The sequence below is a fragment of the Mauremys mutica genome, chromosome 8 (assembly GCF_020497125.1).
Source record: "Mauremys mutica isolate MM-2020 ecotype Southern chromosome 8, ASM2049712v1, whole genome shotgun sequence".
NCBI classification, from domain to species: Eukaryota; Metazoa; Chordata; order Testudines; family Geoemydidae; genus Mauremys; species Mauremys mutica.
Window position 1 is genome coordinate 95,276,012 of NC_059079.1, and position 16,639 is coordinate 95,292,650.

General features: G+C 47.6%; 1 protein-coding gene across 3 annotated transcripts in view; it reads left to right on the top strand.

Moving 5' to 3' along the window:
- Window positions 1-3,536: 3,536 nt before the first annotated feature.
- FGF1 (fibroblast growth factor 1) overlaps window positions 3,537-16,639 on the top strand; it is a 61,769-nt gene continuing 48,666 nt past the window's right edge. The window contains exons 1-2 of one of the 3 annotated variants that reach the window (XM_045027104.1): window positions 3,537-3,958; window positions 8,081-8,297. The gene's annotated coding sequence lies outside the window, so the exon portion shown is untranslated. Of the gene's footprint in view, window positions 3,959-7,651; window positions 7,855-8,080; window positions 8,298-16,639 lie in introns of those variants that run through there. The other 2 variants (XM_045027105.1, XM_045027106.1) reach the window with 2 other exon arrangements.

A 16,639-nucleotide genomic window follows, 5' to 3' on the forward strand; every position in this document is an offset into this window, starting at 1 on the left:
CTATCCAGAGAAGCTGCAGCTCTTAAGAACCTCAGCTGTCTCGATTCACATGATGTAAGAGTATATTATTTGTCTGATTATTAAAAAAGAATAAAAAATTATATTTCTTTGATGCCAATCATTTTCCCCAGACAGCAAAAAGAAACCAGGGCATGGGAATAGGGACAGGTGTCAGCAGAGGGGACACAGGATTTTCAGTTTCTCCTACAGGCTGATAGTGGTCAGTGTCTTTGCAACTGACTCATTGCGTGACCATGGACAGCGCAACACCAATCTGTGCCTCAGTTTCCCCCTCTGTAAAAAGGACACTTACCAGGGATACCAAAGGGGGTTGCATTGATTGAGGCTTCAGAGGGGTGTTGAAGTTTCATTAATCACTGTTTTCAAAGTGCATCAAGGCCCTCAGCTGTAGGGCATTGCAGATGTGCCGGCTATTCTTATTGCAGCAAATAGGCTCTTGAGCACCGTAACGAAAGCAAACCTGAAAAAGCAGATGGAGCTCTTTCACCAGCGTGAACTCAACAGAAAAATATCAACATCAGATGTGCCATTTAAAGGAAGTCATTGAATTCTAGTTATTTCTGGAAGCGCTTCCACTTGTCTGGGAGGCAGTAGCTGTGCACAGAGCTCTCCCTTGTGGTAAAAGCTATGACTAGCCAGATAGAAGCTTTTAGACCTGAATGTGATCGTCTTCTAGATTCCAAGGCCAGAAGGGATGTGTGTGATCACGTTGTCTGACCTCCTCTCTAGCACAGGCCAACAAAACATCCCCAAATTAATTCCTAGAAAATAGCTTTGAGAAAAACATCCGATCTGGATTTAAAAATTGCTAGAGATGGAGAATCCGCCATGACGCTTGGTAAATTGTCCCAATGGTTAATTACACTCATGGTTAAAACTTTACACCTTATTTCCAGACTGAATTTGTCTAGTTTCAGCTTCCAGCCATTGGATTATGTTATGCCTTTCTCTACTAGAAGGAAGAGGTCATAATCAAATATTTGTTCCCTGTGTAGATACTTATCAACTGGAATCAAGTCACCCCTTAACTTTCCTTTTGTTAAGCTAAATAGATTGAGCTCCTTGATATGGATATAGCTACACAGGGATAAAAGACCTGTGGCACAGCTGTGGGTGGCCCATGCCAGCTGACTCGGGCTCGTAGGGCTTAGGCTGAGGGGCTGCAGAATAGCTGTGTAGACTTTCGGGGTCAGTCTGGAGCCCGGGCTCTAGTATCCTCCCCCTTGTGAGGTCCTAGAGGCTGGGACTCCAACCTAGCCCAGATATCTACACAGCAATTTTCCAGTCCCAGAGCCTGAGCCCCATAAGCCCGAGGTAGCTGACCTCGGGCCAGCTGCACGTCTTTAATTGCTGTGTAGACATACCCTATTAGGCATGTTTTCTAATCCTTTAGCCATTCTTGTAGCTGTTCTCTGATACCGTAAGGTCCGTTTCATACCAAGCCAGTAACACATGGCAAACTTTTCCATATGTGCTTTTAAATCATCATTTTACATACTGTCTTCGGACTACAAGATATAGCCCATCTGTCAGCCCAAAATTTGTCTCAGAAATTGGGCATTATCACTATTGATTACATGATCTGATAGTGTATTAAACTGAGGTTTTAGGAAATCATGGTCACGTTAGGAAAATGTTTAATAGATTCCCCTGCTACAGTTAAAAGTCAGAGGTGTTGCACATGTGCACTGTTCAATGGGGTTCTGATCTCAGTTGGCAACAATGAAATACAAATAAAATAATCATCAGAATAGTTAATAATAATAAGCCCTGCCAGGCAAAAGGTTACTTTCTGAACAGAGGTGCTGATATTTTAACCCCATTCCCAGCTGCTATATAGTACCGCAGGCTTTAAACAGACAGTCCAGGCAAGTAGATTGAATGCTATACTGGACAAGTGCATTTCCCTGTTGTTACATAAGGCACTGGCTAGCCTGCATCTTGAATTCTGTACTGGAGCTAGAGTGGGACAGTGATTGCAGGACAATGCAGGGATATCTGGGATCTTTTTACATTTTTGTCAATTACTTGCTGGATCACTTAGGCCCAAATGTTCAAAACGGTCCACTGGGGGGGCCTCAAGTTTCAGGCACTCTGCATGAGACACAGTTTCAACTAAAGTCAATGGGGCCTGCAGTTGCTTGGCACCTCCAAAAACCACCCCACTCACTGTCCCCGGAGCCCCTTACAGGGACGCTCTGCTCCTTCCTCCCCACCACCCTGCTGATGGTCCCCTGAGCCCCTTACAGGGACGCTCTGCTCCTTCCTCCCCACCACCCTGCTGATGGTCCCCTGAGCCACTTACAGGGACTCTCTGCTCCCTCCCTCTACCCTCCTCCCCGCAGTCACTGCCCCCAGGGAATGTGTGTGCATGAGCGACGGGTGGGGTCGGGGAGAGTGTGTGTGTATGGGGGGTACAGGTGACAAGCTCTGACTTCTCCTCCTCTACTCCCTCCTCTGGAATTCCTGCTATTATTAGAGTGAGTGTGTGTGTGCACATGTGAGTGTGCACGTGTGTGCGTAGGGAAAGGGAGCAGGAACGCGATGGATAGGGAGAGCGGGGGTGTGCAGAACTGGGGGAGGGAAGCCTGAATTCCCTTAAAATCTTCTAGAATGTGGGACACTGAACATGAGCCCGACCCCCTCTTCACATTATTTGCTTTCGCACAGCTCCCCAACTCACCCTCCTCTTGTTCAGCTGTTAATGGGCCTGCGTGAGCAAGAGAGAAGCAATTCCACAAACACCGCAGTCTTTCACACACACACGCTCTTTCAAAACCGCCAACATCTGACAGGGCTCTGCCAGCTCCGTGCTCTCTGAGTGACTGAAGAGCTTTGCCTCCTAACCCTGGTATTTCAGGCAGGAAACAGGTAGGCTCACGGACTGAGGCAGTGCAGCTTGTTAGACTGCAGGTGCCAGTGTTTGACAAGTTGTTGACCATTAGTCCTAATGGCCTGTTAGATATTTGCCTTTGGCTTCTGCACAGCATTTCTGTCATATCATTTACAAGAACTCAAGCAATCCTGCTTCATACTGAGGCCCTGCAGTATGCATAGTACATAGAGAATACAAAGCAAAACTGGTTTATAGTGAACTGGCAAATAGGAAAACTGCATGTGGAGGGAGAGCAAGTCCCATGTGAATTCAGGGCGATGTACAAATTGCAGTTCCACTCATCACAAACCATCTCTGACCACAGCGCAGCTGTTCGGGGAGAAAAATGGCTTTGCTGCAAGAGTGTTACACCAGACAATGGGAAAGTATCAGTGAGAACACCACACCTAACTGAGAAGCTTTTAACCCCATCATCACGGCAGATGTTCAAAGCTCCCTGGAGCCCTCCAAGCACATGGGGGAGGCAGACTGGATGAAATCCATGTCCTTTCACCTGGGCTCATGTCCAGCCCCAAAATAGCTCTTGTGCCAAGTCCAAAAAAAAGATCACATGAGAGGGGAAAAAAGTAAAGCAAATGATTTTCCTTATTTGCTTAGTTTGTCCTACGTGGGTGCCAGTACAGAGACCTGAGCTTGCAGGGGCTTCACTACCTCAGGGTCCCACCTCAACCTGCTCAGTAATGGATGCCAGATTTTGACTGGGACCCGACAGCAATCTGGATTTGTTAGTGAGCTTGGTGATACTATTTTCACTTGGAGCTCTTTTTTTGTGAGCTTTTCTGTGTGTCTCTCCTTTCAGGATCTTCTTGGCCTTCAGTGAAGAAGACCAATCTGGGAAAGGGCCCCCCCTGTCCCAACACAACACCTAACCGCCCCATAGGCAGGTCAACAGCATCGCCTCCTTTAGGGAAACGCTCTTCCTTAGCTGTTGGAAGGAACTCCCTTCCTCCCACAGCTCCAGCCCTGTTGCTCCTACTTTTCAGCAGTGTGTGCTGACCAGAGCAGAAAACAGCCTGAAAGCGCCTGAGCCTGAGAACCAAGGTGAGTGTTACAGGACCTCAGTCCCCTCCGGGGTTCCCTACAGGGCATCCTGCGTTGGCACAACAGTGGGGAAGCTTCCCAGTGGCTTTGATGTTTGCTCCCCCCTCTCAGATGATCTGCATTGTGGTTTTGGGGATAATTGAACTCCCACTGAAGCTTACAGGCTGGGCTGGCTGTAACAATCAGGGTTTTTCTTGATCTCTGTGTTTCAAGTCCTGAGTCACATTTGCTCTGCTGCAGCAGAAAACTAGGATTTCTAAGGGGGCGGGGGTTCGAGAAGGGGGATTTCTCCATTTCATTTTTGTTTCCAGCTTGTATCTGACTGAATTACACTTCCTGAGCAATTTGACCATTATAGCCCCAAGGAGAATATGAAGCCAAGCCCTATTACGTGGGGGGACGCTAGATGTGTCATTTTAAACAACTCTGCAGGAAACCTATGTTAGGTGAAATGGTTTCTGTTATTGCTTCTTCCTGGTTTTGGGGGTGGGGGAAAGAGAAAGCTAGGGGGTGGCAGAACCACATACTCCGTGTGTTTGTGTGAGAAAGAGAGAACAGGCAGTCACACCCACGGCTTCCTGGAGGGAGAAAGTGGCTCTTTAGTTAAGTGTTTACTGTATTTCCAAAGAGCCCAATAAAAAAAGTACAGTATTTATGGGGTGCAGAGAAGCGTCCATATGGCTGAGCATGTCAGGAGGAGGGTTTATTACAGATGCCTAGGGCAGGAGTTAGCCACAGGAAGAGGGTTGGGAAGGGTAAAATAGTCCTGCAGTGCAGTGAGGGTTTTGCAATGTGTCAGAATAGAGGAGGCTGAGGGGAGTGATGCTAAATGTAAATTCTTTATGCACATGCACACATACACGTGTGCAAACACACCCATGCTTTATGTACCTTGCGGTATAGACAGATATTAAGAAGGCAGTATAGAATGGGAGCTCTCTAATAGCTTAGGACAAGTTATTTCTGACCTGTCTGCCATTGATTGACAGTACACAGGCTGCTCACTGTGCTCAGAACTCTATGCTGGTGAATATTCACCTGTCCTACACTGGTGCATGCTGTTGCTGTTTGCTGCTAAATGGCTGCTATATTCCACCCCAGAGGTGGCTGTACTTCAAGAGTAGAGGAAATTATGCCTGAATACAGTGTACAGAGTTAATAATATCTGCAAAACAATTTGAGATGAATAGTGCTGTACCACATTATTATTGCAGGGGCAGCTCCAGAAGCTCTCACTCAGTCAAATCTCCCATTGTGGTCAAGGGTTATGGTAAGAACAGAGAAAAACTTAAAGGACTCCAGGATTTGGCAGGATTTTTTCAGTCCTAAGTGAATGAATCGGTTTCTTGTGTTAACCTGAGTAACTTCCTATGCTCTGCTACTGATAACATCTGTAAGATGAAACTGAGAGCTGGAGAGATGAACAGATGCCAGGGCAGGGAAAGAAGGTTTGTACCATCTACATTCAGTGATAACATGTTTTTAAACAGCATTTAATTAAAACAGGTTAACTAATACTTTTGTTAGTCTACAAAAAGGCATCAGTGTATTTCCTGCTAGGACTGGATTTCCAAATACTTAGGCCATGATCACACAAGGAATAAAGGTATATTTTAACCATGTGGTGGCTAACAGTTGTTAACTAACACACACTGAAATCCTAGTGTAGACAAAGCAAGGTGTAATTTTAACATGTGTTAGTTGGTTAAAACCCCTTGACCATCTAAACCTGTTAAAACTACAGTTTGCCTTGGCTATAGTAGGATTTAAACATGTTAGCACACACATTTTCCCTAGCGGAGGTGAGGCCATAAGGAACAGCAGCTTTCATGGAATTTCCACTGGGGCCAGACATGCTATTGTTTGCCTGAGGAAGCTTATCTCCTTGGGACTTCCAGACAAATTTGTTAGGCTAAAGAGCTTTAGAAAATACAGGGAAGCCTCAGAACTTCTGGATACTTTGCCAAGCTTCAACTCTCTTGAGGCCAACCTATCCCTAACCTATCCCGGTAGTATCACGGGAATGCCTCCATCACAACAGCACCTTCTTGCATAGACTCCCTTCGCATTCTCTGTCACCTGTCCTGCTTGAAAACAAAGAAAGAGAAAACCCCACATTAAACACTGCACCACTGGGGAGTTCCTACCATTTGCAATCCAGCTTCTCAATCAGACATTGCTTCAGTCCTTGACATTAATTTCAATAAATTAATTAATTTCACCAAATGAAATTAATAGGCAGCAGGTTTAAAACAAATAAAAGGAAGTTCTTCTTCACGCAGCGCACAGTCAACTTGTGGAACTCCTTACCTGAGGAGGTCGTGAAGGCGAGGACTATAACAATGTTTAAAAGGGAACTGGATAAATTCATGTTGGCTAAGTCCATAAATGGCTATTAGCCAGGAGGGGTAAGAATGGTGTCCCTAGCCTCTGTTCGTCTGAGGATGGAGATGGATGGCAGGAGAGAGATCACTTGATCATTGCCTATTAGGTTCACTCCCTCTGGGGCACCTGGCATTGGCCACTGTCGGTAGACAGATACTGGGCTAGATGGACCTTTGGTCTGACCCGGTATGGCCGTTCTTATGTTCTTATGACATTCCATTGAGGCAGAGTGGCCTCCCTCTGGACCCGAGAGGGAGGAACCATTTCCCTCCCCATGGTGGGTGCAGCTAACTCGGCCCAACCCCGTCGCAGGAAGTGCAGGGGCAGGGCAGGAAGTATAAGAGTAGGGCCCTGCAGCTCAGTTGTGAGCAGACCTGGGAAGGAGGCAGATGTCCCTACTAGGTAGCTAAGCCCTTTGTGAGGTCCAGGACCGGCTTCAGAGCAGATCAGAGCCCTACTGGCCCAGGAGATGGAAGGACCCGGGGAAATACCGAAGGAAGCACCACCTGACTGTTAGCCAGAGCCTGGCGGTGGTGGCGTGATGCCAGGAGAGTCGGATAGGAAGTAGCCCAGGAAAACCAGACGTTGGTCCAGTTGAGTTGCCAGGACGTGAGGCAGTAATCTTACATTTCCCCACTGACCCGTGGTGAGATAACTCGCCACTGCTAGCATCCTGGGCTGGGACCTGGTGGAGTAGGTGGGCCTGGGTCCCCCTATCCCTGTCGCTGTCCCACACCTGGATCTGGCTGCATATTCACCTAGATCAGAAGGCCTACACCTGACTGTTGCTGTTTGTCCCAGCCAGGAGGCTAAAGGCTATAGACTGTTTGCTTGCTGTGCCCTGCCTAGAGTGCTGGAGCCACAGGTTATTGTTGCTTGCCCAGCCCTGAGGCTGTGGGTCAAAGACTGTGCAATTCCGCAGGAGACCTAAACCCTAGACGTTTGGTGGGTACTCCAACCAGGGGCTGGAGCTATGAGCTGAAGGGCCATGTGCTGGTCCTCTGGAGGAGATTGGAAGTGTGGAGTGGGCAGGTCCGTGACCACAAATCAGGCCACCCCGACAACATCTGGCCTTCCTCTGGACCCAAGAGGGAGGAACCATTACACACTCCAAAGTGTTTGTTTGGATGTGTGCATGGAGATAAATGAATCTGGAATTTGATAAAAGTTAGACCCTTGCCCTTGCTAAACAGCCAATAAAAGAACCAAACGCACGAAGGCATGAGGCAAAGAGCTGGGAAGAAAAAAAAGAAATACTCCTTTTCCTTCAGCAGTTTTTCTGATCCCACTTCACCACAATCTACTGTTTCCTTGGCAATGGAAGCCTCAAAATAAACAGAAGCCTGTTAGGCTGTGTCCAGTAGTCCATTCAGTTTAATCATCTGCCCAGAAGAAAACCTTTTTAACATGATTTACGTAAGTCCTGCTGCAGTGCTGGCTGCCTGCTGGCAGCTCTGCATGCAGATCAAACAGGTCACTTGCATTTCTTTACTGGTCCTCTTGTCTGTCAGGTGATTGTCGCACATTTATTTTTAAGCTCTGTCATCTTGTGGGGGGAGGGGAGGGTGTCCGTCCGCCTAGCCATACACAAGGCCCTGAGGCTGAAAGCAGCTGAAGAGTTAGAATAATCCAGCTGCCTCCAGTTCATACAGAGCTTTCTAGCTTCCCTGATAGTACCCTCTTTGGAATGATTTAAACAACCTGATGTGCATGTTGCGGCTTGTCACCTCTCCGCAGAGCTGCAGGAGCAAGGGAACAGGAAAATCCTCAGCACAGAGGGAGAATTGCAGCAGCAGCAGCAGAGTGGAACTGCACAGGCGTCGAGCGGAGGTGAAACCTGCAGCATTGCTGACACTCCTTCTTTCCAGTGTGACAGCAGAGGCGTTTCCTGCCTAACGCGAACACAAGTCCCAGAGCTGCCTGCCACCCCTCTCTCAGGAGCACTGTGCTGCAGGTAAGCTACCACCATCCCATGTGAGAATCATAGATAAGGCTGCAGGTTGAGGATGCATAGTGATGTGTGTGAAGGGGAGAAAGGGGAGAGATGGAGGAGAATGGTTGCAGTAGATGATGCTGTGATTCTTGTAAGTGCTGCAGGCTCTCAGGAATAATGACATCTGCAAATCTCCAGTGCTACAGCTAAGTTTATACAATGGCAGAGACTGTGGCCCCTAGCACACTCCTCCTCATGCTTCACATTTTTATAGCACACATTCCCTCGCAAAGCCTGACTACAGCCGGGAAGCATGCAGCCACCCCTGGAGGCAGGGAGCAGACAGCACACTGTACAGCACTGGGGCTGGGGGGATTCTGGCCAAGTATAGACGAGTAAACCGCCCCAGTGCTTACAACAAACATCCTGGGACCTTTAAAGGCCATTCAGAATAGACAGGACCGTGATCTCATCTGAACGCCACACACGCAGTAAATGGCACAGAAGGCAATTTACCCAGCCTAGGAGGAGGGAAATTGATCCCATCAGGACAACAAGTAGTTCCTGTGAGTCAGCCTATTTCAGCACTGATGCTTATACCAGGAAGTCATCGTCTCCGATAACAAGGGCCAGGCTGAGGCAACAGGGTGCGATTCTCAAAAGTGCCCATGTGAGTTAGGACCACAAGCCCTCTTGAAAAATCACTGGCACTTGTGCTAGGGTGACCAGATGTCCCATTTTTCAAGGTACAGTCCCGTGTTTTGGGACTTTTTCTTATATAGGCGCCTATTACCCCCCACGCCCTGCCCCGTTTTTTCACAATTGCTGTCAGGTCTCCCTAACTTGTGCTCCTTATTCACATGAGCACTTTTGAAAATCACAGCTGAGTCTGTAGTGGGCTGGAGCCACCTGCCCCAGCTGGGCAAAATGCTTCCTGGAGCTCTCATGGGCACAAGGGGGCAGGCCCTTTTCACCCCCTTTACATAGGGACAGCATGGGCTTCCCCTGTGGCTGGTGTAATAAATGACTCTGTCAGGGGCACCATTTCAGATTTGTTTTGAGGGGGGTGGAGAGGCAACTTTATCCATGATTCCAGGGGCTACTTAGAATACTCTAGGTTTTTTTTGCTGATAATAACTTAGAAATTGGCTGACAGGAGCACTGTATCTAATTCTTCTATAAAGAAAGAAAACTATGTACACAACCACCAATTAAAGGTATATTTTAGGGTTACTTGTAAGTGTAGAATAGAAAACCACGTCTGAAAAGGGGAATTATTCCAACCTCTATCAGTGTGTTTGTGTAGATGAGGGATTGTTTCAATTCAAGAACTGGCACCGCAAGCTAATACATTTCCCACTGAAGTGAAGAACACCATGAGGTGGTGAATTACGGGATTTGTAGGAATAGGCTGGGAAAAATCAAGATGAACATTTACATGATTGCCAGATTTCTACTGCATTACTAGTTCAAAGTCACTTAATAACTATCCCCAAAATAGCCCTATTAATTGAAACAAAGTTTTGTTGTTTTTTTTTAAACAACATATCAGGCTATACCTTTAAAAAGAATCACTATCTAGAAAAGGGATCGGCAACCTTTGGCACGCAGTACCCTGGCGGGCCAGGCCGGTTTGTTTACCTGCTGCGTCCGCAGGTTCGGCCGATCGCAGCTCCCACTTGCCGCAGTTCGCTGCTCCAGGCCAATGGGGGCTGCAGGAAGCGGTGCGGGCTGAGGGACGTGCTAGCCACCGCTTCCCGCAGTCCCCATTGGAGGGGCGAACTGTGGCCAGTGGGAGCCGTGATCGGCCAAACCTGCGGACGCAGCAGGTAAACAAACCGGCCCGGCCTGCTAGGGTGCTTACCCTGGCGAGCCGTGTGCCAAAGGTTGCCGATCCCTGATCTAGAGTATAATTAAATGATGGGTGTTAGTAGCATGGATCTATAATGAACAAACGTGGGCCGCCAAATCTTATATATTGTTCAGATTGGCTTGAGTTTATGTTCACGGAAAGGTTTATACAAATAGTTATGATAAATACAAAGGATTACGTTGGAAGGAGGTTCCTAGTGTGTTACTGTAAGGATTGGTGAGAGTAAATATCACCTCAATGAAATTCACAGATGGCACTCAGGTTTGTGAGACTCTGCCACACCCTCTGAAATGTTAAAGAATTAGAAGGACAGGAAATAAGAATGTTTACCAGCTGGAACAGAAGGAGATACAGCAGACAGCTGCTTCAGAGCAGCAGTTCAAGGCCAGTAGCTACTCAAAAAATCTGGGAAAAAGGTCCTAGAAAAGTGCAACCCCGCTCTCAGGAGATTTGGTGAAATCCAGGCATTCACAGAGGAATCCATGTTTCTGCATCACAGCCTATGGATCCGACCTGACCCAAAGCCCACAGTAGACAAAGGAAAGACTCCCACAGACAAGTGGGACTAAATAGTAGAATAACTGGCCACACTGGGGTACTGCCATTCACTACAAATTTAGAGAGCTGGAAAAAAGTTGGGAACATTTTAAGTGTAATTTAAACAACATTTTTGGTGGCAGCCATTCATGCTTGCTTCTTCACCGCAGGGAAAGATTACAGGTGGTCATCCATTCTGCAGCGCTGCTCTTGCAGCCTGAAACTTCCAAAGCTAGGCTGGCTGTGAGGATAATTATCCCCTGAATGTGCCTCAGGCAGCAGCCCCCCCCCCCCGCCTCGGCCCCGGCTGAGCAGCCCATGTCACAGGGGTTGCTCCTGCCTTTTTAACATGTCAGCTTGTGAAGGTGAGGGGCAGATCATGACGCAATCTGCAGGAAGCATCTTCAGACCTTCCTGCCACCACTCCCTCAGTGTGTTTGTTTAAGGAAGAAAAAATGCTGCAGAGGCTCCCAGCTCTGCTATTGGCTCTGCCAGATACTCCTCTGCATTCTTGTTTGCTGAGCAAAGAATAGGCCAGTCAGGGGAAGGGAGAGAGGAGCCAGTGGCTCCCAGCAGGTGGTACAAAACTTGGGCTAGCAGCGGGGCAGGAGCACCCCTAAATGGCACCCCTGGACTCTGCCCCCATCCATTCATTTCTGAGCAGCTGGGGCCCTTGGGCGTGCTACAAGGCAGCAGCTGCTGTACTCCAGATAGCGCAGGGGCTGGATCTATGGCCAACTCCTACAAAGTGGGTGTGGGCTGAGAGAGGGTCACTTGTGCAGCTGTGCAGGGGCCGGCCACAATTAATAGCATTAATTAATTACTTGTTTAATAATTAACACTGAGAAGGATTTTCTAATGTCAGGTCCTGAGTTCCAGGAGGGAGGCAGGAGGACGTGAGTAAGAGTCTGGGGTGGGAGCAAAAAAGCCATAGAATATGAGGTGAAGAGAGAACAAGAGAAGAACATGGGCAAAGTCACAGCATAACACAGAAGAGATCACACGGCTGGACAAAAGAGAACAGTGGAACTGGGACAGAGACAGGCGGAGCAGGGAGGAGATACTATTCATCAAGGGAAGGGGAGATGAGAAGCAAGAGAATGAAAATAGTGGAGTGAAGTGAGGAAAATAAAGTGGAGACAGATAGAATGTGACAGAGCTGGCAGGGGGAAGAAAGGAAAACGGAGACACTACTTTATGGGGAGTGAGTTTGACAGTTTCTCTCTGCACTTCCCTGGCAGAGACCCTGTCTCTGCATGTTTTGTGATGAGATGGGGTGGCTATTTGGCACACAGAGGTTGTTGACGAATATTGCTGGCTGCTCTGGATTCAGTAGTTAAGTAAATAGGGGAAAGGGCAAAGAAAATAACAAGCTTCACGAGAAAGCACACTACACCCACCTGCAAGTGGAGACTTGGCTGCTGGAGAAATGTTCCTTGAAACACTTTCCCCCCCGGTGTTAGGAACGCCACATGCACTCCAGTCCAAGGAGTTGGGCTCTACTTTTCCTGCGGCAGAAAGGGGCTGATGGTGGCAAAAAGATTCCTCCCTCCCCTGTTCTTTTGTTGCTAAAATCCATTAAAATTGGACTACAGGGCCCCCTATAAATGATCTTGTTGGCCCTTCCCAAACTCCTAAGGCCAGGCCAGACCAAGCTGCAGCAGCGCAATGAGACAAAGCAAAAAAATGGTTTTGCCTATAGTGCTTCATCAGAGCAACCTGGGTAGCCTGGAAGCCTAATAACCCTCGGAAGGGTGGCCTATGAGAAGCACACACGGAAATATCTGTGCAAACCAAGGTATACATTTTAATTGGTTTCAAAGGGCAAGACTCTACTTGGGGGCCAGGTAAATCAACCTAAGATAAGCCGACTTCAGCTACGCTATTCACGTAGCTGAAGTTGCGTATCTTAGGTCGACCCCGCCCGCAGCGTAGACCTAGCCTTGGTGATGATAAGGCAGCACAATTCTTAACTGTTTTCCCTGTAATACTGGGCTAGTTCCTCTTCCTCCAGCCACATAAATATGATTCAGCCATTCAGAATACAGCCTGAATACGTGGCGTGGATTAAACCTAAATCAACTTTGGATCCACCAAACTCTCCAGCCGAACATATAACTTTGGAGTTTCCTGGACAGACTTCTTTTCCCAGCCTCACCTCTGCCCATGGGATAGATTCTCCCTCCCATCCTCTGTAAGTGGACTCTGGCCTGCCTCCCACTCCTGAGCCCTTGCTCTTCCTCCCAAATGAAGGAGTTCAGCAAACACCTGGCTCCATCTTCTTCCATTTCTTTATTCCATATCAGTATGGCAACGACTTAGTCATGGATATTTTTACTAAAAGTCATGGACAGAACACATGGCCCGTGACCTGTCCATGACTTATACTATAAATACTCATGACTAAATCTTGGGGTGGCCGCTGCTGTGGGTGCACCCCAGGGGGCCACTGCTGGGTGGGGGCTGGGGCCAGCTGTACCAGCTGCCGGGGGCTGCCGGAGTGGCCACTGCTTGGGTGGTCACCGGGGCGAGCTGCCCGGCTGGCCCCAGGGCCACTCCAGCAGCTGCCAGTGCAGCTGGCTGCAGGGCTGCCCAAGCAGCTAGCTGCAGAGCCGCTCGAGCAGTGGCCGGTGTGGCTGTCCCTGGGGCCACCTGAGCAGCTGACTCCCTGAGCAGCTGTCCTCATTATATGTCACTTTCTGTCCTTACGTTAACATTATCAGTGTTTTTAACATTAACAGTGTTTTTAAACAGTCTATCCAAGTCTTTATCCAGTGCACATACCATGATATCTGAGTGGCCTGGAAATTGCAACCTCTTGTATTCAAACCCACCGCTACCCTACTGTTACCCTTTGATATTTTGTATTTATGATTTCACTCCTATGATGGGAAGCTGGTGTCCCCAGAATAATGAGAGCGCAAATCAGTCAGCACTGGGCCACTAGTCACAGGACCACTGAGAAGAGCTGGGAGGGATAAACAGAACTTGCCTCGTATGCAACGTTTTAAAAGGATTAGGTCAACCATTGCTAATACTACTTGTCTGTGTGAAGCAGTGTGTGTTTAATTGGAACCTCCAGCATTCAGACTCAGGCTGTCTCTGCTTTATTTGAGTTTGGCACTGAATGCCCTGGGGTAAAATTGCCTTTCCGGTAATGCACACGGCACAGTCTGTGCTGTTCTCCTGTTAAACCAAATGCTGTGTCTAGCTTTGTGCTGAAATCACATAGCTGGGCTTCCCTGGCTGATGCCCACATTCCTCCCACCCACACCCGACTGCTCCTGGGTTATTAGTGTGTGCTATGTGAGCTACCTCTAAAGTGTCGTGTCCCGCTGTGCTGCAATAGACTGCCTCACACTGGATGCCGAACTAAGCAGAGTTAATGGTGTAGATGGAACACGTGGTGGTACTGGGGCTGCTTGATAGCTCAGGGGAGTGCTATTGGGGCATGGAGCTGGTCACCTTTAGAGCACGTGTTCCAGGGCAGTTGTTACCCTGACAGTTATTTGCTTTCATCATCTACCAAACGCGGTGGGCTCTGTCAAGTCCATAGTGGACAAGCATCCGCACCACAATTGGTCCCTTGGTAGAAGGGCCAACAACTGAATGGATCTGGAATGGAAACTATCCTTCCTGGGGGGTAGGGGGGAAGCTATCAGTCTTGTCAATTAAGATTGTCGGCTCTTTGTGGCAGGAACTCTCTCTCCTTATGTGTTTGTTCACTACCTAGCACTATGGGGCCCCTAGGTACCACCCTAATACAAATAATTAGTTCCCCAAAGTCTGTGGGTGTTCAGAGCGGCTGGTTTGTGTCAGATCTCTCTCTAATCTCCACCCTTCCTCACAGCCTCGCTTGCTTTGCAACCCTCACCCCCTCCAGAAAGAGGCACTTTTTTTTTTTAGTATGACTTCCTGTGGAATTCTGTAATTGTGTGTGGTGATTAGAAGAAAAATATTAAAATAACATCAAAGACCCCAAAGCAGTCACCATGTGGTGGGAGGATGCAGTGGTTGAGTAGCATATAGCAGTTCAGAAACAATTGAGATTCTTGGCCAGCTGAATCTTCAGGGGTTAGTATGTAATTACCCAAATTACCTAAATTTGGAATTTCATCATGTACTATTGAGCCTAACACCCCCACCCTTATGAAAAGTGCTCTAAGACCTGTTATTACCACAAGTGGTCAGGACCTAAGGTTTGTCTCATTTCGAAGTGTCTCTGGGCAGTCAGCACATCTGGTACGAAGGCTTTCCTCCAACTCTTTCCAACACCCACAAACGCTCGAGAGGGAGAGTATGCTATAGTGATGCCAGACTCGGGAGAAAACAGCTCTCCCGTGGTAGTCTCGTTTCCTGATAAATGGAAATAATATCATAATATCAGTTCCTATAACACACACATGTTCCCATGAATTTGTTCTATATAAACCATTTCCTCCTCTTGATTCATTCACACTTCATACAGCAGCTGTATTGAAATTCAGGGATATCATTGCAAATGCCTCTCACACTGAAAGTTTTCCTGTAGCTCTTTTACTAGGTGGAGAGCCATGCTCGTGCTATTTATTAAGGCAAACTGAAAGACCTAACTGCAGAGTTCTGGGTTTCTTCTGCAACAGGTGATGTCATCGCTGACACCTAAAACTGAGGGAGGAGTTGCACAAGGTGTTAGTGACGGCAACTCCTATTATTGGCAAACATGACACCATGAAGTCGTGGCTTGGCCGGTTCGGTGGATATGAGAGGATCTGAGTCTCAAGAGTTTAGGTTTTAAAAGGGACTGTGCATACAGGTTATACCCCACTCATCTATTCTGTTAATGAAAAAGGAACTTAATTCATGTTTTTAAAGAGAAGCTTTCAGTTCATCTTTAAGCTCTGGTGTAATGGTTCAAGTGTTGTGAAAGATGCCCTTTCACCCCCCTATTGCAGTCGGATCAACACCCTGGGTTTGTTTAGGAGGCCTGTGTTTCAAGGACACAGGGATAGCATGACTTCCTCTGGGAGCCCACATTTTGAATGTATCTGGGGTGATTTACTGTACCCCAAAAAGGACTCCTAATAAATAATTTCACACTGCCAATTTTCAACTAGAGCCTGGTTTACAGTCTTGGAGGGATTATGCAGAGCACTAGAAATATGACTTGCGAAGCTGGCTCTCCTCATGTATTTTAAATGTTTCACTGGATGTGGCATGTACGGATAGAGTAATGGGGTACAGTGGAACCTGTATAAGAGGTCACCCACCCTCATAAGGAACTTCCTGTCTTCAGAGACCGCCCCACAGCACCCCCCAATGGACTGAGTACAACTCTGCTCTGCCTTGATTAGCCGCCCACCTCTACTAAACAATTTATTTGTCTTGCAGCAGTGGTCCGGTGTGTGCTGTACAAACACAAAGGAAACCAACCTCTCTCAAAGGGCTTACAGTCTCATTTGCACATTTATGTTATCCCATGGGAAAGCAAGCATCATAAAATTACACCCGCTGCAGATAGTAAAATTTCCCAACATAAGCTATGTATGAATCTAAACCAGGGAGGGGTAGAACTCCTATGGTTTGGTGCGGGGTAAGTAAGCACCTGATTGTGCAGCCCAATTGTCCAAATGGCTGGAGGGTCAGATCCTACCAAGGTGTCAGTCGGTAAAGGTCCATTTAACCTTTGAGAAGACAATGTCACTGGAAGCAGAATAGGCTTTGTGGCAAGATTTCCACTGCTTCCAGTCAGGCTGGAAGTAGCACGAACAAGAAGAGCCTCATGTGGACTCTTTACTCCATTGTGTATGAAACACAAGTGCAGAAGCCTCAAGAAAAAGAAAAATAGTGTTTACTAAATTTTACTGGAAATGTTTCAAACCTCCACAAAAAAAAAATCCCCAACTGCTTTGCGTTTTGAGGGCTGGGTGCTGGTTTCCCTTTGGTCCAATGAGTCTTACTTTATCTGAACCAG